Source organism: Linepithema humile, chromosome 2 (assembly GCF_040581485.1).
Source record: "Linepithema humile isolate Giens D197 chromosome 2, Lhum_UNIL_v1.0, whole genome shotgun sequence".
NCBI classification, from domain to species: Eukaryota; Metazoa; Arthropoda; class Insecta; order Hymenoptera; family Formicidae; genus Linepithema; species Linepithema humile.
The window spans coordinates 29,131,026-29,156,301 of record NC_090129.1 but is presented as its reverse complement, the minus strand read 5'-3'; the positions used below and the strand labels follow the sequence as shown (position 1 = coordinate 29,156,301).

General features: G+C 40.4%; 1 protein-coding gene and 1 long non-coding RNA gene across 7 annotated transcripts in view; one reads left to right on the top strand and one right to left on the bottom strand.

Moving 5' to 3' along the window:
• Positions 1-25,276, top strand: part of Atpalpha (sodium/potassium-transporting ATPase subunit alpha) — a 72,074-nt gene that overhangs the window by 1,816 nt on the left and 44,982 nt on the right. The window lies entirely within an intron of this gene.
• Positions 1,293-4,158, bottom strand: LOC136997631 (uncharacterized). The gene is made up of 3 exons (XR_010888279.1): positions 3,934-4,158; positions 1,576-1,714; positions 1,293-1,480 (listed from the first exon to the last, which is right to left on the bottom strand). It is a non-coding gene; the product is annotated as an uncharacterized lncRNA (long non-coding RNA).

Below are 25,276 nucleotides of genomic sequence, written 5' to 3'. Positions count from 1 at the left end.
TAACGCGATGAACGCTCAAATGATAAAAGGCCAAGAATATTTCCTCGGGGAATATTTATACGTGGCGATGAAAATATCCCTTTCTTTCTCTCTCCCTCTCGGCAGCGATATCTGTTTGTCGGACGAGCATCGTCCATTATCCGTTCGTCTATTATCGAGAACGACTGAGCGACCTTGTTGCCGAAACGATGTTTGTCACACACCGAGACTTTTCGCAAGTCTTTACTCGCTATTTACTCGGACGCGAAAATTATGCAAAGCCGTGGCGGCCAGCTAATCACTTTCGACACGTCATCTGGTCGATGCGTGTTCGGTTTTATGTTGAGGAGTAACCATTTTCATTAGAGTGACGTGAAGAAGCGATAAGATCGGAACTGAACCCGAGCTGGCACGCCAGTAACGCACGAACGAAGGAGAAAGCGAGCGATAGATTCCTCTCGTATCTCTCTTCTAACGAGAAAATACGTTGAATATGCAGCGCAACGCATGTCGCGCTTCGAAGGGGAAATTAGTATGCGAGTCTTCCAAGAAGTTTACCTCGCCGATCGAATAGTCGAGAATGTTCCGATATGCGCGTAGTATTGTGCAATCGCGAAGGGTTTAGCGCGCGATCAATTTAATTCACTTTCTTAGAATTGAAGAAAATTATTCTACACATTTACATTCACTTCTCTTGATTTTGAATGCATTTTTTATGAAAAAAAACCAGTAGTTTTAAAAGAAATTGTTTATATCTTTTAAACAACATTAATTACTCGCTGACTAATTCTCTTACAAGAACAATTGAGGCTGGTATTTAGAAGGAATCAATCAAGATTCTACGATCAATCAATGTCTAAGCTTAAAGTCTAAAGTGAGCTTAACTGATATTGATTCTATATATATAATATCACACTTGTTTTGCAAAATTTAATATAAATTAATTTTCTTTATTCGCGTTTATTTATAACATTACAATGGAGAATAGATTTTTCTCTATATATACATGTATATATACAATACATTGCCTTGCGCATATTTTAGATAAAAGTCGAATACCTAAATATGTCGTGTCATATACATATATTTACTAACATAAGTGCAAAATTTGCACGTCTTGTGTCAAATAACTCGTTAGCATAACCGCATACAGATTTTGCGCAACAGCATGCACGTAATATAGAATAGATATATTGCATATTATCGCGGTTACATTCCTTGAATATTCGATCTTCACAGGAAATCGTAAGTTCGCTCGACGAGCGCGAAGTCGATACGAGGACGATAGGACAATGTATGTATATTTGCGGTATTTGCGCTATTGTGTATGCAACTCGCGCATATCTCCGCCTCGCGACACGAAACGCGCGCGGATGTGCGCTTTTCAACGCGTATACATATAATTCCGGATCGATGAACTTCCGTTCGAACGCCCATAACGTCTCCCCATTTATTATCTCCATTTTCCAGCTGCCATGGTAATTTCTCCGGCATATCCGCGCTGGAACGGATGTAAATCTCAATTTTAAATTCTAGCTTTAATGCCTCGAGCTTCGGAAAGCGCGAGAAAGCGAGTGGAATAATATATATATATACTGTGCTCGAGAAATCGCCAACTTGCGATCATCGATTCTTCGACGAACTTCCAACTCGATCTCTTGCGCGAAAGTTCGCGGATCCGTCTTCGCGGTTTTATGCAGTTTTCAGCACTGTGTAACTGTCTCGGTAACGAAGTCTGAAATTAAAATTTATTTGAAGTCTTAAAATGAGATGTACTTAAAATTAATCAAAGTGCAAAGTTCCGTTATCTGTTTTTGAACTGTGTTACCGCACTTCCTAATTCGCCGGAATCTTCCAACTTTCAGTCATTTGCAATTTAAAAATCAATGACGCTCGGATAATGCGGCGAACAGCGTCCGTCTCGATTTCCACGATATCTGTAGGAAAACGACTTCTAGGACACCCGATACGTCGACACATACGAGGACCTGCCTATCGATACGTCACGATTTCGTTGCTCGGAATCGCACGGAGATGCGATTATAGGTTCGTGGATGCGACGTGAGAGGCGAGGCAATTCCGAATCGGTGGCGAGGGCGTTAAAAAAATAATCTGCCGATAAACTCGAAATAGAGCTCCATCCCGTAAATTCTCTCAGTTTGCAGATTCGTGTCAAGGTCACGGCTGGCCGTGAACAGGAAGAGAGAGAGAGAGAGAGAGAGAAGGGAAAAAGAGGGGGGACGGGGAGAGAAATCCACGGGAGTAAATGCAGTCGCTTGTAGATGACCATATCGCAAATTCGCTTTTCCCTTTTTTCCCCTTCCTCTCTCACCTTTTTCCGCACCGCCTGCGATGATGGCTTTCCCGACACGGGTATCACCGCGTATACATATTATCGAACACATAATGTGTCTGCAAGCGAACGATTTACGAGATAAACATTGCAACGTCGGCGGCTTTAAGTAACTCGATATATATTATTGCACAGTAATTCGATATTGTTTGCGCTACCTTTTTCGCGTTTTTCTTTTAAACAATCGTAAACATGTTTTAATAATGCAGCAATTGGGATTTCTCTCGCGATAATTGGTATGGAAAATTGTAACGTTAACTTTTGAACGATTTTTAATGCGTTGTTCGGTCTTTATCGTAAAATAAGTGTTAACCCACTTTTTTGAAACATTATTATTTTCCTCATAATCGCGATATCAATAGAACTTAATAGAATTTTAATTTGAATTAAACATTCAGAGATTAGAAGAACGACGCCGCCCAGTAAAGTTTTCATTGGCAAAGTAATAAAGTTTTTTGGTAACAAATCTCTCTCTTGCGCCTTCTAGAGTGTTTTATCTCTCTAAATATTTTATCCCTCTCTTTCTCTCTCTTTCTCAATGCATAAAGTCGTCATGCTAATATTTTATCTTCGCCCTATCGTGTTCTCGTTTTAAAGCGAAAAGTCAAGTAACATCTAATATCCAAACTTGGTGTATTTCGAATGTTCACGAATGCACATATGCTAATTTCCCTGAGGGCCGCCGTCTCGAGGAGTACAGTGGTGAAATCATCGGACGCACCCTCTTTGACGATCGATCGCCGAGCTAATCGTGCTCAGGTCGAGTCGTTTCACGCGTCTACAGGAAGATGTCGACACACGTCGCACAAACCACGATGGGCATTTTGCACGTTGATTTAGATCTCGATTTGATTTAGCGTCGACTTGTGCGAGTTTTTAGTAAAAATATGTTAGAACACAGATGTCAAATATAATAAGATAATTCTTCAAAGGGAACAAGAATTTTTATATACTTAGGCACACATACGTAAATATTTGCATGAAAGATTTGAGCGACAGCGGAATGTGGATTCAGAAAGGTAGATAAAAGATCTCATTAGAAGGATCACTTATTAGAGAGAAGGAGGATATCTTACACAGAGCATCTCCGCAACTCATGATTTTTAATTTTAACGACAATTTCTCTGATCAATTTGGAGTTAATGTTTCCTTTGTTAGTGCAACTTTATACTTCTCAACATCATGTAGCCAACTTCTAAATTAAATTTCTTCAAAAGGTTTCGCTTGCAATTAATTGAAGAATATGCTTCTATTGTCTACTTTGATCTCTTGAAACTTGGCTCGCGGAAAATCTTTTTTCCAATCAGTTTGTGAATCGAATAATTTCGTGGAGAGAAAAAAATGGATTCGAAATTGGTTGGAGAATTCGTCAATTAAAATTACATACTCGAATTACACCCTGTACCGTACCCACTTTATAATCCTTACAGCATATAGATTACAGCGTATAGATTGCGATTGGAATTTTCCATGACGGGATGGGCGGTGTAATTAATTCGGAACGCGAGCAATTAATTAGAACGTGATTTTGCGGAATCGATCGATCACCACCTCCCTTTCTTCTCCCGGATCTTCTCTCCGGTGCGTCGGTCTCGTCTCACCTTCGATGCTAATTCGTACGCCGCGGTTCGCGCTGATTATCGTTGAATTAGCTATTATGTCGTTATTTTAACGAGTATGTCGATGTGTGTCAGGGGAGCGCGCACACTCTTCTATCGAGTACGCTCGTCTCTCGTTCGCGCCGCTCGTCTTCCTCAAGTGGCTCTGGCACGAAGCCATTCTCTCTTCCTCCTCCTTTACGTTACGCGATTCGCGGTGACCGACGCGCGTCGCGACGTCGCGGAGTTTGTTTTATTAATAACCCATCGCGTTCATCACACACTCGATCGCTCTCATCTATATGTATCGACAACAGCCTCTCGCGCGCGTTCGCAATTCGCGTAAAACGCATATCGCGTATCTGTAACGTTTTTGCAATTAATCTCATTCTAACGGCTGTCCCATCGTTCACGTCAAAATATAAATTACTTGGAATTGATTTAGAAATTTTAAGCATATCAGCTGTAATGTCCGACCGTGTGCCAACATAATTTTTCCATGTCTAGAATAGAGGATGCGTGTGATTAAACCACCTGCACACGCATCTATCCTTGTGACATTAATTTGTTTAATGCATATTTAAAGCGCCGGCCTGCGCGCAAAAAGAGAAAGCACTGAGGAAAAATGAGGTATTTTCACATTAATCTCTCTAAATGTGTAAACGAATAAAAGAGTACTGTTTTTATTGTTAATTTATTTTTAAATACAATGAGTCTAATGAGTCTCATCAATAACGCACCGCTGTGTACAACAAAGTGATAAAGTACGATCTAGATCGTTATCAATTCCAGAGTGCCGGTGTGAAATGATTGACATCATTAAAATATCACCCAAGTACTGTCTCATAAAATAATATGAAAACGATTAATAATAATATATTTATGATTATATGTATATATCAATGATCAACGCGTTGCAGGAACGGACAGAGCTCTCATCGGTGACATCGATCATCGGCTAATTGCTCAAAGCAAGAATTACCGCGCTTTGAAATTGCTCGGGGTGTATTGGCGACTGTCTACGTGTCGGTATTAAATTAATTAGAACCGTTATGTGTTTGATGAATGGAAAATATCGCGAAAGCCGTGCACATGTAGTCATCGCATTGTTGTGCTCGCGCCTTCGCGACCGTTACAATCGTTACGCGGGTAATTTTCGAACAGGTTTTAATTACAGTTAAAGCTATTAACACGCTCGTGTATATGTCCTCGCGTGCCGGCGTTACATAATTTTATCAGCGCGCGGGTAAGCCGTTATCGCCGGACACCCGCTATTCGATCGACGACGTCGCGAAAATGTCGCCCGCTCGCGTGCACATTGTAGAAATTGTTATTGTCTCACGAGACAAGAGTTATGTTCGCGAGAAACGAGGAAAGGAGGTGAGGACAGCGTCGCGACTTAACTGCGGCTTATCAACATCTACACTGAGAGAAATATGTAGTCGAAGAAAGTAAATTTTTTTTTCGTGACAAAAATATTTGATTGAAAACATTTGATAATGCATTTTACATAAAGCATAAAATGTAACAATTTAAATAAAAATAATTAATTAACGTCAAGAATTATCATCTGCAATTTGCTTAATTAAACAAAAACAATTAAAGGTGCTTGTATCATTTAGTTTTAAAAATAAAAAATCTTGTAGCTTCTGTTTGCTAAATATATTACTGAATAATATAAGAGCCTGCAACATAATTTATTGAAAAAAATGTTTAGTTACAATCACTTCGTAAGCATAAACATGAGAAGAAGAGTGCAAGAGTTTCTAATTTTCGAGTTACAAAAAAAAGGAGATTTATTTTCTTTCAACAGCAATTATTATAATAATTCTGAAGAGGGGCAAAATGTTTTGCACTCCTAAACTTGAAATCAGATTGGATTTATATTCACAATTATTTATTTTAATCCACTTTACCAATAATAATGACGAATTTGGCAAGCAGTTTTTAAAATATTACATTATTCTATATTGTTGAAGCATTTAACTGCGATTCAACTGCGAGGATTTACTGATTCATTTTAATCTCATTTTACATCGCGTACATTTTGTCGCGGCACTTGGGAAACGCGAGGATTATTTACGAGTCGAATTCGTTCGACCTCGAAATCGAACCGGGTCGCTAAAAACTACGCCGATATAACATCGCGCTGTAATTATGGACGACGCGTAATCGCGACGATTACGATCGATGGACGCGCGCGCGCGCGGCCTCCTAATTCGACGCACCTCGTTTCCGCAGTGCCGGTAGCCAAATGCGCGAACTGCTGATTGGAAATCGATGAACACGGGCGACGAAACCTTATTATTTCCTGTCCGCGCGCCTCTTCGCAACCGGATACGACGGCGACGCGACGAGTGCGGCTCGTTCGCTCGCAAATGCAGAAATTCCTGCTTCCGCAAATAAGACGTCCTTCCTACTCCTACGTCTCTAATCCGGTCCTTCCCCCGGTAATAAACTCGATGAGAGGTTATTAAAGTGGAATCGCGCTCGCCGGAGGCGCGCGCTCGCGAGAAAATGACAACTCTCAATTTCAGGCTCTCGGAACGAGCAACGAATCGTGCAAATTCCATCCTGCAGTCTTAATATAGCTTTAAGCTCTTCCGGTTGATGGTTCTTTTTATTATTACTGCGCTATGTGCGTAACATAAAACAGGGTGTCTGTTAAAATCTGGAAAATCCGGAATTCCTGATGAGATTTTTTCTGCCTGGAAAAATCAGGGAATTTTTCGGGGAATTTTTATTAGAATTGTCTTTTTGAGGCTTCTATCTTTATTTTGCGAGCGATCGCAAGAGTCAATCGAATCGAGCCTTTCTCTTTTTTTTCAATATTTGTTTTTAAATTTTTAATTTGAGTAATTTGTAATTATTTTTTCATGATTTCATTTTGTATGATGAAAAAATATTAAAAAATTTACATATGAACGTGATAAATAAATTTTTTTTTAAATTTGCATCTGAAGATATTCTCACTTTGCCTCGAAATTCGAATGGAAATGCTTGGGAAATCAGGGAATCCTCAAGGGATTTTTTCCAAGGTTTGAATAGACACCTCGTAGAATTTCACGCTTCGTTGAAAAATTTGTGTTAACCTCGCGGAGAAATTACGGTGCGCCAACTGGGATTTTGCATCGAACAGAATGCATCAACCCGGATTTTGCATTCAATGGCTATTTCTTACATGAAAACATACTATTCAAAACATAGTAAAGTGCTTTACAGATAGGAAAATTTACTGTGTGTTTTGACATACGTTAACAGCTGATTAAACATTCCCTGAATATATTTATGAACAGTTATCAGAAAATATCTGAAACATACATGTGTCGGAAAATAACACATCAAATAAACACGAAATTGAGGCCAATGTATTAAACTGAATATCATAAATTCATAAAAATCCAATAAAATAGAGGGGAAATTTGTCCTTCTAAAATGAACTATAAATACTTTAATAGCTTGTCTTGTCACGTAGCTTATCACACGATACAACATTTATAAATTTTCGTCAAAATAAGTACAATATATGCGACATGTTCCACAGCTCGTGACCTTAATTCTAACAACGGTTTCATAAATATCGAATTGATTTTTTTTAACGAAAACGTTGAATTAATTAAAAACATAGGCTTTTCATCAACTGAACTTTACTGGGGCAAATACAACCACATTATTCAGTTAATTTCAAGTGTGGCCTTTACTTTAATGGAATTTTGATCTAAAGTTTCATTACAAAGATAAGTGTATGATGAAATTTGGAATTATAATTTAAAATTTAGAAAGTTGCGATAAACGATCTTTCTTGACATTTTTGAGAAAAAAATCAATTCTAAACTGGTCAGAGAATCTGTTTTATTAAAATAAAGGTCACCAATCGTGGAACATTCTGAATATGTCAAGAAATGCTTTTGCATGAACTAAACTTGACAAAAGCAGGGCAAAGTGTTAATTAGTCATCTCTAATGGAAGACATCTTTACCTGCACCTAAAATTATAACCGTGAGTTGCCCACGCAACTTGTTATCGACGCCACGTTTAACACGTTAGGTTGTTTAGGGCTGAGCTGCACTGCTCGACATTTTGTTGTTCGATCCAAACGACCCTCTAAAGCGATCGCACGTACATATACGTACACGTTCGGCACGTTACGTAACGCGTCCACCGCGTTACGTAACCCGCGCCGTAGCGGCCGAGGAGGTGGATCGAAAATTTGAATGCGGTCGCTCGCGCGCGCCGCCGTTCCTGGAAAGCGATCTCGCGGAAATCGGTATAGAACCAATTAATTGTGCAATTCTTCTCTCAGCGGAGGCACAATCGCGATCGTTTTTTTATGACCGTGATCAGTTGGCCCAATGACGACGCGCGAACTAGGTAAAACGTTATGCGAGTTACGATAATGTCGGCTATCTATTTGTCTAACCGACGTGCGATTGCATAATGTTTCGCGCTATTAAATCGCGCAGGTACACGCCGCACCAATAGCGATCGATCAGCCATTCGCCTGCGGCCGACCGTGATGATTTATTCCTCGCAGCAGCCGGTGATTTCGTTGAAGCGACGCCGTTTTGTGTCGCCAATTATTCGCCGTAATCCTTCCGCGTTAAAAAGAAATCCGTGAAAGAATATTAAAAAAAAAAAAAAAAAAAAAAAGTATTTTTAAAAGAAGGTAAATAATTTGAAGTGTGATTGTAATAAGGCGTTTAAGAACAATTTTATTAAGATTTTAGTGAGACGAAAATAAAATGAGAAAAAATTAGTTGACAAATAATTCATCATATTTATTATGTCATTATGTATGATAGTTGTATAACGAGTATTATATAATAGTATATAATATAGCGCAGTAAATTAATATATATTTTTGAAAGACTCGCGTTCAAAGTTCGAAACAAATCTCAAAACACGCCGGATCATTCAATTTCCTTGATTAATTGTTCTCGAGCACTCTGCAGATCGCTGCGAAGTTGAGTGGAACCTGAAAAAAGACCGCACTTTTCCGAGAATGCAGAGCTCAGGGATGCTTAGAGAAAGCGCTGATATATGACGCCTTCGTCGAGTAAAAATGCCGCGTATCGATACTTTTTACTATCCCCAGCGGAAGTACCTCGCGCGGCTCGCTGTATTCACGTGACGAAACAGCTGATACATCAGGAAATGCTCCCTCTCAGCTCTCATATTCTTTGTCTCTTCTTTCTCTCTCTCTCTCTCTTTCTCTCTTTCGACAGTGAGAAATATCGCTCAGCATTATTTGCACCCGATCGCACATTCAACCGACATCTCTGTTTTTTTTTTTTTTTTCCTCACATTATCGCGTATCGCGATTATTAAAACAACGCCTGCCCATCGATGCACGCTTATCGATCGCGAAATTTCAAGGTGAACGCGCGCGGGTCCGTGCAAAATTCGGGCGATCCATGTGTGCGGTGGCAGATGAAAAATTCACCCCTTTCACTCGGTTTTCGGGAGGAAACCCCCGTTTACCCCGGAAGCGAGTGGGTTACTGACCGACTGCGGGGGTGCAGGGTGCAGGCAGAGCGGCGACTCCGGAGGGAAGGAAGGGGACCCGCGCGCCAGTGTGTATGTGTGTCGAAGGGGGGAGGGGGGGAGGGGGGGGGGCTGGCTGGCAGGGGGCAGTTGCATGGGCAGAAGGGTGTCAGCGAATAGAGAGAAACGGTGGCGAACAGCGGCGGCAGCGGCGACGGCGCGCGGGAGGGGATAAAGCCCCGCAGTGCGGCGCGGTCGATACAACCACCATCGCCCTCCCACCCTCCCGACCCTTATTCGAGGACCTCCCGTCTCACCCCTCGGCCCGCCGACTTCTATCCTTTCTTTCTCCCTTCCTTCGTTTCCCCCTCGCTCCCTCCCCCGCCCCCCCTCCACCCCTCCTCCTTCGCCCCTTCTATTTATCTCTACATAATTGCACTTATATTCAATTCGCCGATATTATCGTTTGGTTACCGTGGGCTTTTCGGACGGCAAAAAACGCCGGTCCGTCACAAATGAATGGCATTGTTTCGCCTTCGCTCGACGAAATTGACAAGCCGAGGGGAAATCCGACAAAGTGCCCGTCAAACTATACATCGCCGTCGCGACGTGTTTCGATTTTTACGCAACGCCGCGATACCGCAGTGTGGCGGTATATTTCCTTCTTTTTTTTTTTTTTTTGTATTTAACCTGGTTCCGTAAATTTTAGATAACGTTCTAAACGTACTTTAGTTAATTTCTCTTGTTTTCTTTAGAAAGAAAGTAAAAGTCAGTTGACTTTGACTAATGTTTATGAGAACAATCCTAACTTAAGATAAGGCGGACATTGTGGGAATTATTCCAAGCAGTTTTTCCGGGCAATGCAGAAGCGATTTTAACTAAATTTCGAATTGCTTGTCAAAATATGATTATCAGGATGTTATAGGATAATCGATAATTATGCAATGCCGCTTCATGATTGTCCATTATTCATATGCAATTGTTTTGCATAATAAACTGAAATTAGAATACCAGAAAAATGATAAAGAATAATTAGAATAATTTTGAGAAAGATAAACGAGACCCGAAATCATAATTAATAATATACTTAACAGTGATAAATCACTCGCGATTCAATTGTGAATGCAGCACAAATAATTATTAAAAAAAAAAATGAATGAAAAGTAACTTTTGACATGCCGAGCTATATAATAATTAATCAATTTTCAGACTCGTGCGTGAGAAACTCGGACTCGAAATTATAGCTCAGAAGATTAACTTTACAAATTCGGTCAAGACTCGAATCGCCCCCCGGTGCATTCTAGATTTTAAAATTTACACCGACGTGAAGTCGGGTGTGAGCCTCAGGTGTATATTCGAATGTGCCCTACTAACGCACGCCGACGGCGCCGCGCCGCGCCGCGCCGCCCTTCGCCTCCCCCTCGGGCTTTCCTGTCTCTCGTATCGTGCAATGTTTCCTCCAACATTACCGTGCCGTGTCACCAGGGATACGCGCGACGGAGAGAACGGCGACGTTCAACGAGTTAACTGCTCGTCGTTCTGTGTCGAAATTGCACGCCCACCACCGTGTCTGTACCGCCCGGTTTCCATCGGCGAGGCGAGACCCACGCGCGCACAACGTGCAACTTGCACGGCCGTCTCTTTTCCGGCGGCCGCGAAAGCGCCGCCGATCTTTTCCTCCCGGCGCGTTCCCGCGTATCGCGTGGACCCGCGTGCGCGGCGTTCTCTCCAGTTGCCACTATGCATATTACACACACACACACACACACATACACGCACGCACGCACACGCGCGCGCACACACTGCCGACACATCGGAATCGAATAACGAGGCGCCCGTCGCGCTCTTACGCCTCCTCCGCTCTAACTCATTTGCATCGACAAGTATTTCGTGTATTCCGGGCGACGATTCGCCCGGAATAATCGGCGAGCATCGAATAATAATCTTTCTATTGTTGGAATTAATCTAGTGCAAATAGGAAAATAATAAAAGGAAATAGGTAATGAGTGTAATGAATTTGGTAGGATTACATGAAAGACTAATTAAGAGCTAATTTCATTTCAATGCCGATAGATTAAAGCCGTAATTTGATTAATTTTCTCTTCGATCGATTTCCTGGATATGGATATAAAAGAGATAATGTACTCGATGGGGATTAGTGGTGGAGAATATTACTGATAAAGAATGTTAAGCATCATAAATCAGTTTGCTCATTTGGAAGAAATTTGAGATTTTTTAAAATTTTGTTTAAAAAAACTACAACGCTTTCGTGTTTGACTCCTTTGATCTAATAAAATACTGTATTTCTGCTTTAAAGAATTCTCTTAAGGAAATTAGAATCTAAATTCAATTCCTTTTTTAATCTTTCGCAACAGTCGGACTGCGTCCGCCGAAACTACACGCACATCCAGACTTTCGGTCGCTTAAGGGAATAAGCTCAATTTTCTCAAGTTCTTTAGAAATTGTGTAATATCATTGTTGCGCTAAACTCTCTATAATTGCAAATTCCAAGAGGTCGACACAAGTCGAGGAATGTCGTTTAATACTATCTTCGTTGTGTACATTCCAGCGATTTTGTGTTTCCGGGAATTCAATAAAGGGATATATTCGACAAAGATAATTCTTGATCGCATTACTGTTTGCGATGCAGAAACGCGGCGTGACACGCGAAGCGCGAATGCGCTGCACGCGCGAGAACACGCCGAGAACTTTCAACTTCCTCTTTTTCCAGTGCAAAGATGATGACTCGATCGGCTCTCTTTAACTTAATCGCATTACGTTCGCGATGCGGACCGCGAATGCGCTTCGCGCGAATGAGTCACGCACCGGCCGGCACGGCGTGGCGCGGCGCGCTTTTTTTTTTTCGCGTTTCTCTCTCGCGAGAAGTCGGACTCGAGAGCAAGCGAAGCGGAGCAACGGAGGTAGATTGAGCGTAATGTGTCTCTTCCTCCGACGCAGATACAGTCACGGTCAACCGCCGCGGACACTGGCGAACCGGCGCGTACGTGGCGCGCGTTCTTTTAACGAGGTCCACGGACGACGGTCGTAAGACATAATCTGCGCGAAGTAACGAGATCACACCGAGAATTTCCGCGGCGACTCCTGCGTTTCGCTCCCGGTGAATCGGCCGTTTAAGGCGGACGAAAAGGGCGGAAGTAAGACGTCTGGAAATTTAAGATTTAAGCCGTGTCATTTAACTCGATGTAGTACGCGCCGTGATGAATTTGTGCGCGCAAATATTGTCTCCATTTTCTCATCGTACTGTGAATTATCATTTTCGCAGATTTTGTTTTGATCTAAGCTGTTCTCGGAGTATGTTTTCCATTTGATTTGATCGTATGATATGTTTTTGAATATTTTTTTTTTACTACATAAAGTGTCCGATTGTCAATATTCGAAGCTCGAAAGCAGATGTAAAGAATTGGCGTGATTTTAGCTGCGAACCTTTTTCATGCTTCCGAGTAAATCCTTCGAATAAATCCTAAATAAATCCTAAATAAATCCTTCTCTTGTGTCCTGCCTTTTGACACGCGGCGAGACTTTTCCGCACTTTTCCGATAACTGTTATTCGAGGAGTCGCTGTCGTAGTATATCGGGAAGACGATTAGGGTCATTGGTTTTGCCGACCTACAGAATCTGGTTACCGGAAGCTGCTCCGAATAAAAGCCTTGACCGAATGTCGAGCGCAAGAAATCGCTCTTGCGAGACAGCTTGGACATTGTCGAACGAAAATCGTCGAAAATTGTATCGAAAAAGATTAGATATAAAACTGTTGAAATTCTTTATTGTTTGTTTTATAAATATTTTTTTTATCAAGTACACATACCGATAAAATAAATAGCTTTATTATTAGAAATAAGCTATTTGTCTTATTTTTGTGTGTTTTTATTGCGTTGCAAATTTATTTACAAATTTTGTTGCCAAAATAAGCAAATAATTATATTGATAATATTGTATTATTAATTCATATAAAATGTTTTATTTTTTCTTTAGCAATATTGCGATGGAATGAAACAATTTGGAATAAACATATAATCAATTAATTAAACATATGTGCGCGCGCGCGTATGTAATCAATTTTATTTTTAAATATTAAATTGTATATTTATAAGGACATATTAATTTATTTGTGTGAATTGTTAGATAAATATATAACTTTGTTATTGTAATTTTGAAACTTACTAAAATAGTACGCGTCTATAAATAGATATCGGATTTTGTCAGTGTCAAATAATTGTATCTGATTTTATCTAAAAATTATAGAGTGTTCTATTACTGACATGTTTCCGAAGATACAAAGTTTTAAAGAATCCGGAAGTGTGAAGAATGCAGCTCTCCTTCTCGAGCGGTATAGTCGTGGGGTGCATCCACCGATAGAATCCCGAAAGATTTAACCTAGTTTCTGATAAATAATTCGCGAAAAAAGTATACACCGATAAAATAGCTTCATGCCTATGCAAGTTTCACCGGGAAAAAATTACATCGCCGGAAATTGAGAATGGACGTGAGCAGATTGAAAACGGTTTCCAATCAATTTTCAGTTTCACATGTACCTCAATTCGTCGAGTAGTAATCCTGGGTAACGAAGCAAACGATTGCAGTAGAAAAAGACACGCGGTGGTCAGACGGATTGAAATTCTCCAGACTTCGCGCGAACTTAATGCTTCGCGAATTGTAATTCTACGCGAAAACTTAAGTATGCACGAGTGTTCTTCGTAATGCATATCCAAGCTAATTTACATTTCTGTTTAGCAACACTATGTGATATTATAATATTCCACGCTCTCTAATTAAATATCAACGCTATTTGATGTTATCATTATTAATTAATTTAATGTTTATTGAAGTCCATAGAAAACTGCATTCTTTACACATTTTTCGGAAAACTTTATGTTTCGAAACTTTGTATATAAAAATATCTTCGGAAGCATGCCAGTAATATCCAAAAGTCTGAGTATATCGCTCAAAAGTTTGCAGCAGAACTTTAAGCAGTTCTTAAATAAATTAATCTTCTTTTTATACATGCATTTTTATAGTGTTTTAGATCTACTCAAACAGTATTTATAGTTATAGAGAAATCTCTGCATTAAAAATTTTCAAGTTTATCCGCACGATTACGTGATAAATTACAAAAAGGAAAACAAGAAATTTTACTCGAGTGGCATTTGTAAAATAATCAGTAGTGAAACATCATAATACATTTATATTATCAGCACGTGCTTATTTTACAATGAACAGTGTTTCTTTGATAAACTTCTTGAAATGCGATGTGCCCCATGTTCGAAATTCTTCTTACGATAAGGAAAAGCAGGCCTTCGCGCGTGGATTTCTTATCGATGAGGTAATCCGGTGTATTAAGTGTCGGCGCGCGAATTGAATCTCGCGAGACCGCTAGTCGCCGGTTTACCGGTTCGATCCGGATCGAGTGTGCAGACGAACGCCCTCGGCACGGCGTGAAACGTGCGGTCGAACCGGAGTTAACCGGTGACGACCGTGATGTGTCAGAAGGTGGTCGGTGTCACGTGAAACTGAAGTCGAGAACTTCGTTTACGTGTTAAACGCATCAAATTAAAAAATTTCACAATGAGAGAGAAGAGAAGATGTATGCATTGTTACAGGGTGTTGCACAACTCGCAGCCTTGATTTTAACGACAACTTCTCTGATTAATTTGGAGTTAACTTTTCATTAACGAAAGAACGGAAGATCGTGACTTATTTGTGTAGTAAAGTTTTAGATTAAAATTTCATGAAAATACAATTTATTTGAAATTAGTTGAGCAATATATCTCTGTTGTTTATAAGTTTTTTAAAGTTGAAAAGTTCTTCTATTTCGTCTCAATTCAGTTTATAATGAAAAATATTGGTCTCTTAATATTTTCGTTGAGGAAAAAATTGACTTCAAGTTTAATTTGCTATTAAAATCAAGATTGCTAGTTGTATATGTTAGAATATACACCATATCGAGTAGAATTTAGATACACACTGTGCAGTGGCCGAAGAATCGTATGAACGCTTTTCCACGAATGTTGCTCGAGATGAACAAGTAAATAAAGAATCAATCGTGTGTGTGTTTATTCAACGTTACGGCGAAGTACGTGGATTCCACTAGTATTTTCCGTGTTTAAACTGTGATATACTGTTTCCATTGTTTCATAGGTCTGTCGATATAGGAGAAAATTGTTGAATATATGTAGATGTCTTTCGGCTCGTATTTACTGGAAAAAAATGGAAAAAAATTCTGGTTGCATTAATAGGAAATCTAGTTGATTCAATCAGAATCCGGTTGCATTAATGGGGAATCCGGTAGATTCAACCGGAATCTTGAATCAACTAGACTTTTTTTTAGTGTTAGAGAGCATAACACGCGTAGTGACCTCCGATAGTCGAACTCTGCGATAAGTAATTCTGCGTAATCTTAAGACTGCTTGTTTCGCTCTCTGAACTTTGTTTCTCCTCTTTTTTTTCCTATCGGAACATTTTCGTTCTCAAATGCAGAAAGCGCGAAAAAGCGCGATTAACGCGGACAGACCTATTACCCATTAATTTCTCATGTGCCTCTTCCGCTTTTGTCTCTCTTTTTTTTCATCTCCGCGATGAATAATAATAGCGAAATGGCCAGTAGCCAGATGACGTCACGGATCGCGTTGTTTGCATTGCGCGAGTCCGCTCTTTTATTTATCATCCGCCGACGCAGTGTCCCAACCAGGCTCTTCCGACTCGTCGCAACTTTCGAGATTGACTGTCGCACTTCGACGCGGTTATTCATCGCGCGGTGTTTTGCAGAAAGCCTCTCACATTGTGACGTATTGCAGCGGATAGTTTCTCGTGAGAGTACCAAAAATAAAATGCAAGGAATAGGACTACGCATCAAGGACGATGCGCTTTCGCGAGAATTTTAAATAACGATAAAATCACGTGATAACTATATTCAACATGTCCTCGTCCATTATATAGCAATTAAGATTGTGATTTTTATCATTATAATTATGAGATACCTTCTAAGAATTTATTTCTGTCGATGCATCATACAAGATGTCTACTATCTGGATAATCGTCAGAGAATTTTTTTCGCTTTAAAAAAATCACGCGATCTTATTGAAACTAAATAATTTTTGTTGAAAATATTTCTTCGAGGATTTTACTATTATTCTGTAATTATCTTTTAACTTTTTCACAATATTTTATCGAATCAATTTGATACTTGATAGGCTCTTAATTCTTCCTTCATAAATAAGAAACGACTCGAGCGACTCATAACAATAAATTTAGTGCAAATAAGGTTACACGAGATACTTGAATTATTTCTTTAATTTCTTTCTTGGCTTTGATCGAAAATACGTGGAAAATCATAGAATTCGCAGGAAATTTTCTTCCAAGATTTGAACAGAGACATTCTGTTATAACAAGGATTACATAGCGCAGATGATGTATTTGTCGTAGGGATCACAAAGAGTTAAATATTCGTACTTGAAAAGTATATATACCTATATAATGATTGTGAGTACAACATTCACTTCGCGGTGAGCGAACTTTTACCTTTTTCCCGGTCGACGAGAGTGTATCTAACGGGGAATGACTTTGAATATCGCGGACGACAAAGAGAAGAATTTAGAAATCCGATTCATCTTTCGATTTCTTCTCATTCAGCGGGAATATCGCGATACGAAATCGTGGGCGAGGGATCTATTTCCGTGGATCGACAGTTCCCTCCTCGTGTTTCTCCCCCCTTGACGTCGCGACGCGTCGTAAAACCAGTGCATTACGCAGCGTATCGCTTTCTCCTAGAATGCGGCGATTCGGAGCGGTTTATCGACGGATACAACAACAGACGGGTAGTTTAAAAAACGCTCATATCGCCAGTTCGCACACTTTAAACGCTCGTTAATCTGACGATTTAGAGCCGCGCGCGCGCGCACGCACGCCTGTGACGTACCGGTCGTGCTCGGCACTACGATAGCCCGATAAGCGCAAGTTGCATAACACGATGACGATGACCACCACGGCGGCGACGACGTCGCGCATTTTTAATACACACATGCATTACGCGCTCGCGTATGACATATCGAGTGATTAGCGATGAGTATTCACGGCATCTTAACGTATGCACGATGCGAGAGAACATCCTTCAAGCGCTGCTAAAAGTTGAGATTGAGAGCGCACGTGTGCCACATTTTTATTTATATTTTAATTTTAATATAAAATTTTCATGAAAAATTGAAATATTAGTAGAATATGGGCTCTTTGATTTGTAATCAATTATTTGTAAGCAAAAAAATTATTAAATACCAGAAACATGGAGAATATAATTAATATAATTAAATTATTGCAAGAAATATAAAGTATGCACCTTTAACCTTTTCGTGCTGAATGGCTCTTTTTTTTATTGTTATTGTTTATATATTTTATTTTAACTCATTAATAGATAAATTCGGTAATTTTGCGGCTGGATTCGCTGGTACACAGGACACTTATCAACATATGTAGGACAAATTTTATTTTATTATAACAGTCGAAACGAATATATCCCCAAAAGGCTCGTTAATATTCGCCGATATGATTTAGATGAGAGAATTTCCACAACTCTCTAACGTTTCTCCATTATTTTTCGAAATTAATGTTTACTGGCCTGTACAGCTGACCAAATGCATTCATTTGCAAACCAATGGTCGAATGAGATTGCGCCGTCCGGTGACGTAATTGTGCAATCGGTGCAACTGTACCGGGGCTCCATGACCTAGACAGAACCTTCGGTTATGAGGGGAAGGAAATATCACAAGGAAACCTAGGATCTCTCTCGGAGAGATTTATAGTATAGAGATTTCTTGGAGATGTTTCCCGGTATAATAGATAATCAAGTATATAGAGATAAGGTTAAATTGCCTAACAGAACTCACGAACAAACAGATATTCTTTTTCTAAATTATTTCAGCGACTCAAATCCATCTGTAATCCATCTGAAATCTCATCCATCGTATCAGATATATTTGTTCCATGTGCTCTGTGTATAAATATATCTTTTTTTCAATTGTCACTTTATTAATTTATCCGAAACGTATTATCGTCGGAAGCGGTAAGAGGTTTTCCTCCGAAATCTCCTTCTGAAAACATATTTTTCACTTTTGGCGAAAACATCCGTCCGTCTCTCCAAATGACAACTTCATTCGTATCGAAGATCGCAAGTTTTCGCGGATCCCGTGATACGAGCGATACGGACGCGCGCGCGCGCGCGCGGAGGAAATTGAATTAAGAGCCGTAAACTGGCAGTCGATGCGAGCGGGCCCGTTATCGAAACGTATCATCGCGAATATACGGAGGCGCATACAGCAGCAATTCTCGTCCGTGTGACGCACGCCGCCACGAGTCTCTCCACGTACGCGCGTGTTTCGCAATACGCTTCCCGCCTCTCCTCGTCCTCCTTCTCCTCGTCGCGCCTCTATCGTATATCTCGTCTCCTCGTGTCCTCTCTCCGCTTCGGCAAAGTTCTCTGCGACAGAGGAGAAGAGTGGCCCCCGGGAGTGCGTAAGTGAGTGATACGCGAGATTGGCGCAAGGCCAGTCGCCGGCACCGATTGCGTAACTCGCGTCATCGCGAATCGCCCAGCGGGTCGCTCGATGAGCACCGGCTACGAGCGTGCCTGGACCGAGAGTCTCCTTGGAGGCTGGCCTGAAGGAGGATAAACGAGAAAACGAGATAAACCTCTGGCCGGCCTGGCGCTCACGCGCGCGCGAGAGCAATTTCCTCATCGTCGGCGACAAACACACCGCTTTCCGCGCGTGTCTTTCATTACGAGGAGTGCCAAAATACTCCGCATGCATTCGTAAATTAGCATTGACCGCAATTTGTATCAAGCAAACCAGGAGTCGTATATAATTATTCCGAGATTCGACAATGATACTTGAAATAACGTTAGACCTCTTTCTTGTCTCTTTTTAATTCTCAAATAACATTTTTCTAATATTTTTTTCCTCTAGAATTATCTCTTGACTTTGTATTATTAAAAAAAAAAAAAAAACCCACCATTCGTTATTCATTTCGCCGAAGTATGAAGTACGCTTGACTCACTCGTATCTTTGTTCAGTCGTAAACGAAATCGTGTGAGTTCATAATTAACGAATAATTAACACGCGCCAGCAGAGTTCAATTAGGCCGCTCAGCTGTTCTCATTTCTGTCTCTTTTATTCTCGAATCTTTTTCGATTCGACCGACGGCGACGGCGATTCAGGGGTGCGATAAATCGCGCTATCTAATTGATAGCGAAACTGACGCCAACGCAATTGTGACTACCGCGATAATGTACGTGCGCGCGCGCGTTCACGATCAGCCACACCCGGATCATTCGTTATCAGCGGTCGAGATTCACCTTATCGGAATAGAAGACCGCGAGTACTCTCCATCATTCTTATCGATTTCAATTGGCTCGTTCTTATCGGAGCCGATATTTACTTTCAAACGACTGAACGAAAAAAACATCGGCTGGTATTATCATTAGTTTACAAAACTATATAGAGCGATGCAATTAATAAAATATCGGAAATATGAAGCAACTTTTTCCTCCTCGCTTTCTTATTATTGCAAGTTTTGATTTCTCGCACTTTGCATTTTGTGCAAAACGCTTATAAATGAAGAACAATAGTGCGCCATGCGAACGCTTACAGTAATATTAATAAAACATCTGCAAATAGAAATACAGATTTATCATCCTTTTGTTATTCTCGATAGATACATTTATTCAAGTGGAATTAATTTTGTTTTGCCGTCGTAAATTTGCGACATCGTTATTTTATTTTTGACGAAGTAATGCGCAACATAATATCGCAATTGCGACGTGTATTTTCCAGTAATCCGAGAGAAATGTCTCAAAATTCAATATTCGTGTGTTAAATTCACCGAGTCTCGATTTCTCATTGCTATACAACAAGTTTCATTAATATTTGCGTACTCACCATCGCCGCGATTTTTACATCTACACGATTTCTGATAAATGATAGTTAATCATTTATCTACTTATCTATGAAAGGATAAATGATAATTAATCATAGACGAGTGGATAAATGAAGAACAATAGTCATCATTAAAATAATTTATTATTAAGCAAATATGTTAAGCTATCTAAATTTCTGCATCATTATAAATTTATGAGGTATAAGTTCTAATTTAAGTCGAGGTGGAGACTGACTTACTCTCGGCAAACCGACGCGAAATGTCAATCGTCTAATATTATACTTCAACGTTATAATTTATGCCATTTATCCCCAGTTATCGTTTAATATTCGTGTGTCTTGTCGTTCTCTGAAACGAAGCTGAGAGCCGTTGAGGAGGCTGGAGGGGGGGGGGAGACACTTAGTCGCGTGCAGATACTGTACCGAGAATCTAGCACCGCGCTGACACCGACGAACAGGCGGAATCTCATTGACGCAGTGGCGAAGTCGTGTTCTCGTTATCGGCGCTCCTCATCTCGGCCACGTCACGAGACACGCACGCGTGTGCGCGCTTTGCATCTTTCGTCGCAAGAGTTGTTTATAAATATTCGTGTCGCAAACCCCAAAAATATGCTCGGTGTGCGCCAGAAACTTCGCGGCGCAGACACGCGGGTCCGATCTTGTAGTAAATTACGTTTCTCGCAAGGATTGATCTCTCTTTTGGACAATGGATGCAAATGAATAGCGCGCATATTGCGTTTCTTTCCTCTGTATCGTGCGTACAAATATTGCTGTCGATATATTAGTCCGAGTCAAAAAAGCAACGCTTCTTTTACTCGTCGTATATTTGCGCCGGTGTTATTTGATTTTTTTTTTTTTCTAAACTAGTATTATGGAATGTCAGGGCGCTTTTTTTAAATTATTTAACGAGTCGAAAACTTTGGACAATATAAGACATTAAAGAGGGAAAAACTGAGCGGTAATTTCGCTTATCGTCAAACTCTCCGTGATATGAGTTAAGGTATTGCACAGTACCGCGCTTTGATATGCGAACGAATTGCAGAGAAGCTTTGAGCTTTTAACGAGAATTTTCATATATTGAATGCCAGAATACCGTGCGCTTTCGCATGTTAAAGTAACAATCCCCGTTCTTTGAAATCTTCGCCATTTATCGTGGCATATCAGTGCTATCATACTTTAGGACGGAGGCAGAACGATTATCTTTCTACGAGCTGCCAGCGACAGAAAATGTTACATACATGACCGATATTCACTCTTTTATCTCTGAGCTTTTATCTTTCATCCTTCACACATAGAACGAAAGTATACAGTTTATAAATATTTTCATTCTCTCCGAGTCGCGGTATTTTTGTTTTATTAACGCTATTATTACCATTGTCGCAACATTGCCGTTTTACATTGTTATTATTACACATTTGACACACACGTGCGAGTACTTCGGTACGACTAATCCCGCGTCAGGTGACGTGAGCGAGGCGTACGTTAGCCCTTTGACTCGGAGAGCGGTTGCCTATCGGATTATTGACAATCGAACGCCTTCATAATGTCACGCGGCAATTTTTTGTCGCGCCTCCTCCGCGCGTTTTCTGTTCGTTCTTTCCGCCGGCCGAGCTTTCCTTCCGCGGCATGTAGTCTTCCCTCCCTCTTTTTTTTTTTTTTTTCTTTTCTAGGTCGATCGCGCGATTTTATTCCTCTCCATTTCATTTTTTATTTACGGCAACCCGTGACCTATGTGACGATGACGAAACGAGAGCGGGAAAAAAGCTCGAGCGTGAACCGACGGACGCATCGAATATACACGCGCGCGGTCCATTTAGAAGCTTTCAAAAGACACGATCTTTTCAGAGTGAGAAAAAACCGCGAAACTCCGCCGTCTCGTTTTATAAATATATAATTTCGCCAATATTTCTTGAGGCGAGAGGTCGATTCGTTGAGCGAGCAAACTTCCGAGAACTCTCCGTAATTACGTCGTAACTTGCGGTCATTTTTTAGGAAACTCAACTTTCAGGATGCGAGAAAACGGAAACTCAAATATTGAATATGCGTGGAATTTATCCGTGACGAATTTTAGCGCTTTTTAAACCAGTAAAATAATCATAAAATTAAAATTGAAATTTTAGTATCCCTCGAGAATGTCAGTGTCGATTTGGATAATTTGCATTTTTTCTCCAGATCGTTCGTTAACGCATGCTGAATATATTTCACGCCCGTAGGCTCGTGGATTTCTATACCGTGACGGATCCATGCCTGGCGGCGATGACGGGTAATTACCCGGTAATTCGAGTAATGAGATGACTCATCGTAAAGACTCGACGTCTGGGAGCGACCCGGCGTTAACCGCTTAGGAAAAATAATCGCTGCTCTAATTTGATAATTAATCATTTATTCTCTCGCCTGGAGAAATGGCAGCGATAGCAAGTACGCCAAATGTTAACGAAATTTGTACAGCGCGACGCGAAGTCGAAATTCACATTTGCACAGAGCGAATGATGAGTTTAAATACATCAATATTGAATTTTGAAGCGAATAGGTCACTAGAAAATGCACGTTGCGATTGCGTTAAAATGTCGTGCATTACATATTTTGTTGAAAATGGCCATAAAATAACGATGTCGCAAATTTGCGACAGGCAGACGAAATTAATTTCGCTTGAACAAATGTATACATCGGGAATGACAGAAGGACCGATGATAAATCTATATTTCTATTTGCAGGCATTTTATTAATATTTCTATAAGCGTTTGAGTGACGGAACTTTATTGTATTTACTAATACGACGGTAGCAAACAGCTCTGCTCTTTCAGACGACGAAATTTTTTATGATATATGAAAATATCGAGGGAAATTTTTATCTGTCAATTTTCCAATTTTTTAAATATTAAATCTCTTTCTCTTTCAAACAGATTTTCAATCCGTTTGTTGACTTAACCTTTGAAACCCGAACTTTTTTATTCGAAATATATAATTTTAGAATTAAAAGGTTCGAAAATTACAAAGGTCTGTAGGACAAATGATCCATGTGTGCCATTGTGGAGTCAGAAAAAGCTTTTTAAATATTGCATTGTAAAATTACATTTGTGATGCTATTAGTTTTATACAGGGTGTTTCGTAATGTCCATGCCAACGCTCGTGTGCGGGTAGAGTGCGGTAAACTGAACAGAAAAGTCCTTTACCGTTTTGCAATTTTTGCAATAATAATTGGGATATTAATTAAAAAGGATTGACGAATAATCACGCGTTGCGCGCGGTTAGTACACTCTAGGCGTGACAGCAACGAAAAATAACAACGTATGGCGAGAGCAGAAATAATACGTGTTGTTATTTTTCGTTGAAAAACCCTGTTTAATTAATACAGGATGAAACACTCTGTATAATATTGCGCGATAGAAGTATAAGAAATACGTGGGACGTTTATTTATGTTAAGCAAAGTTTTATTGCTTCCACTTATTGCCATCGTACAATATTGAATATGAAAGGAATAGAAAAGCATCGATCCTATAAAAATTATCAATTTCTTCGAGTTTTTGTTAAGGTAAAGTCGATTTCGATTTTGCGAAAAGGAAAAAACTTGTGTGACAGGAAGAATCTAAACTCCCTCTCTCGCATTCTATGTTACAAGATGCATTCCCAGCGTAATCGTAAACTTTCGAGGACTTTTTGCCTGGGGGCTCGCGGTACTTTCTCTGATCCGATGCGCGAGGTAGAGAAGAAGATGGAAACTCGGTCTCCCGCGCGACAGACGGCCGCGGTGTCCCGAATAAAGGTGGCGGAAATGCCACCCTTGGAAGTTGAAACTTGGCTCGTAACGCATACCGCGAACGGCTGGCTGCTGGAGCGAGACAGAGAGTGCAGCGAGGGTGGTAAGAGAGACGACGGGACGAAACGGACGAAACGCGACGGGCGGGAAAGAAAGGAAGACGGGAACAGAGCAAGTAGAGTCGGTCGGTCGGTCGGTCGGTCGGGCAAAGCGCCCGTGTGACGCGAACGCATAGCCCAGTAGCACAGATCGCGGTTCGCAGTGCCTCTCAACGCGACCCGAGTGACTTTTCTTCGCGTGGTCGTCAGCTGATAATGATTAAATCCTTTAAAACCCCGATTTTTTTCGCAATAAAAAATTTTCTGACACATCAAATATTAGAATTATTTAAAAACTTTTTTTCTTGTTGCACGATAAATTTTTGTACTTTCGACACTAATTTCTGTTAGTTTTATAATATTGTTGAGGATATGAGAGAAGCGCAGCAAAGTTTTATCGCTTTTGTACAACGCTAGTTATATGAAAAGCTTAATTAAATAAGGTTCAGATTGAAAATTTTCTTATCTCAGACACGTGCCTTCTTTGTAGCGTCTGTAGATACACTGTTTAAGTCCGTAGACTCTTAAGCACGCGGAATGCGCGGTGACAACGTGAGATCTCCGTTAAATTTATGCACGGTATTATTGCAGAAAGTATTATGAAACACATCGAGTCCTCGTGTACACGTAGAGAAGGCATTAAAACGAATAAGATAATCTCTTAGGCGTTTCATCTCTGATGTTTAATTAATGCAATAGTAATTTGCTGGATACATTTTGCGCGATGTTACGAAAATATGCTTTTGTGTTTAAGAATTGACGCTCATCCCGCATCACCACAATGCATAAAACAGCGTTTACACAGTCGTGCGACGAGTTATTCCTGTACGCCGGTGGATATTCAAGCTCGGTGTTTCCGGGTGTCTTGCTTCATTAAGGACAGAATCGCGTTCGCGTTTGTATTAATTAAAGAAGCAACCTTGACTGGACCCTTAGCGGCATTAGAGGAGTACATGCTACAAATTTGTTTCTTCGCCGGCTTTGCTATGAAGATTGCTTAAATGCCGCAATAGCGAACAGAAATGGCTATAAACTTGTTCGAATTTAACGGCTTTACATAAGAGTC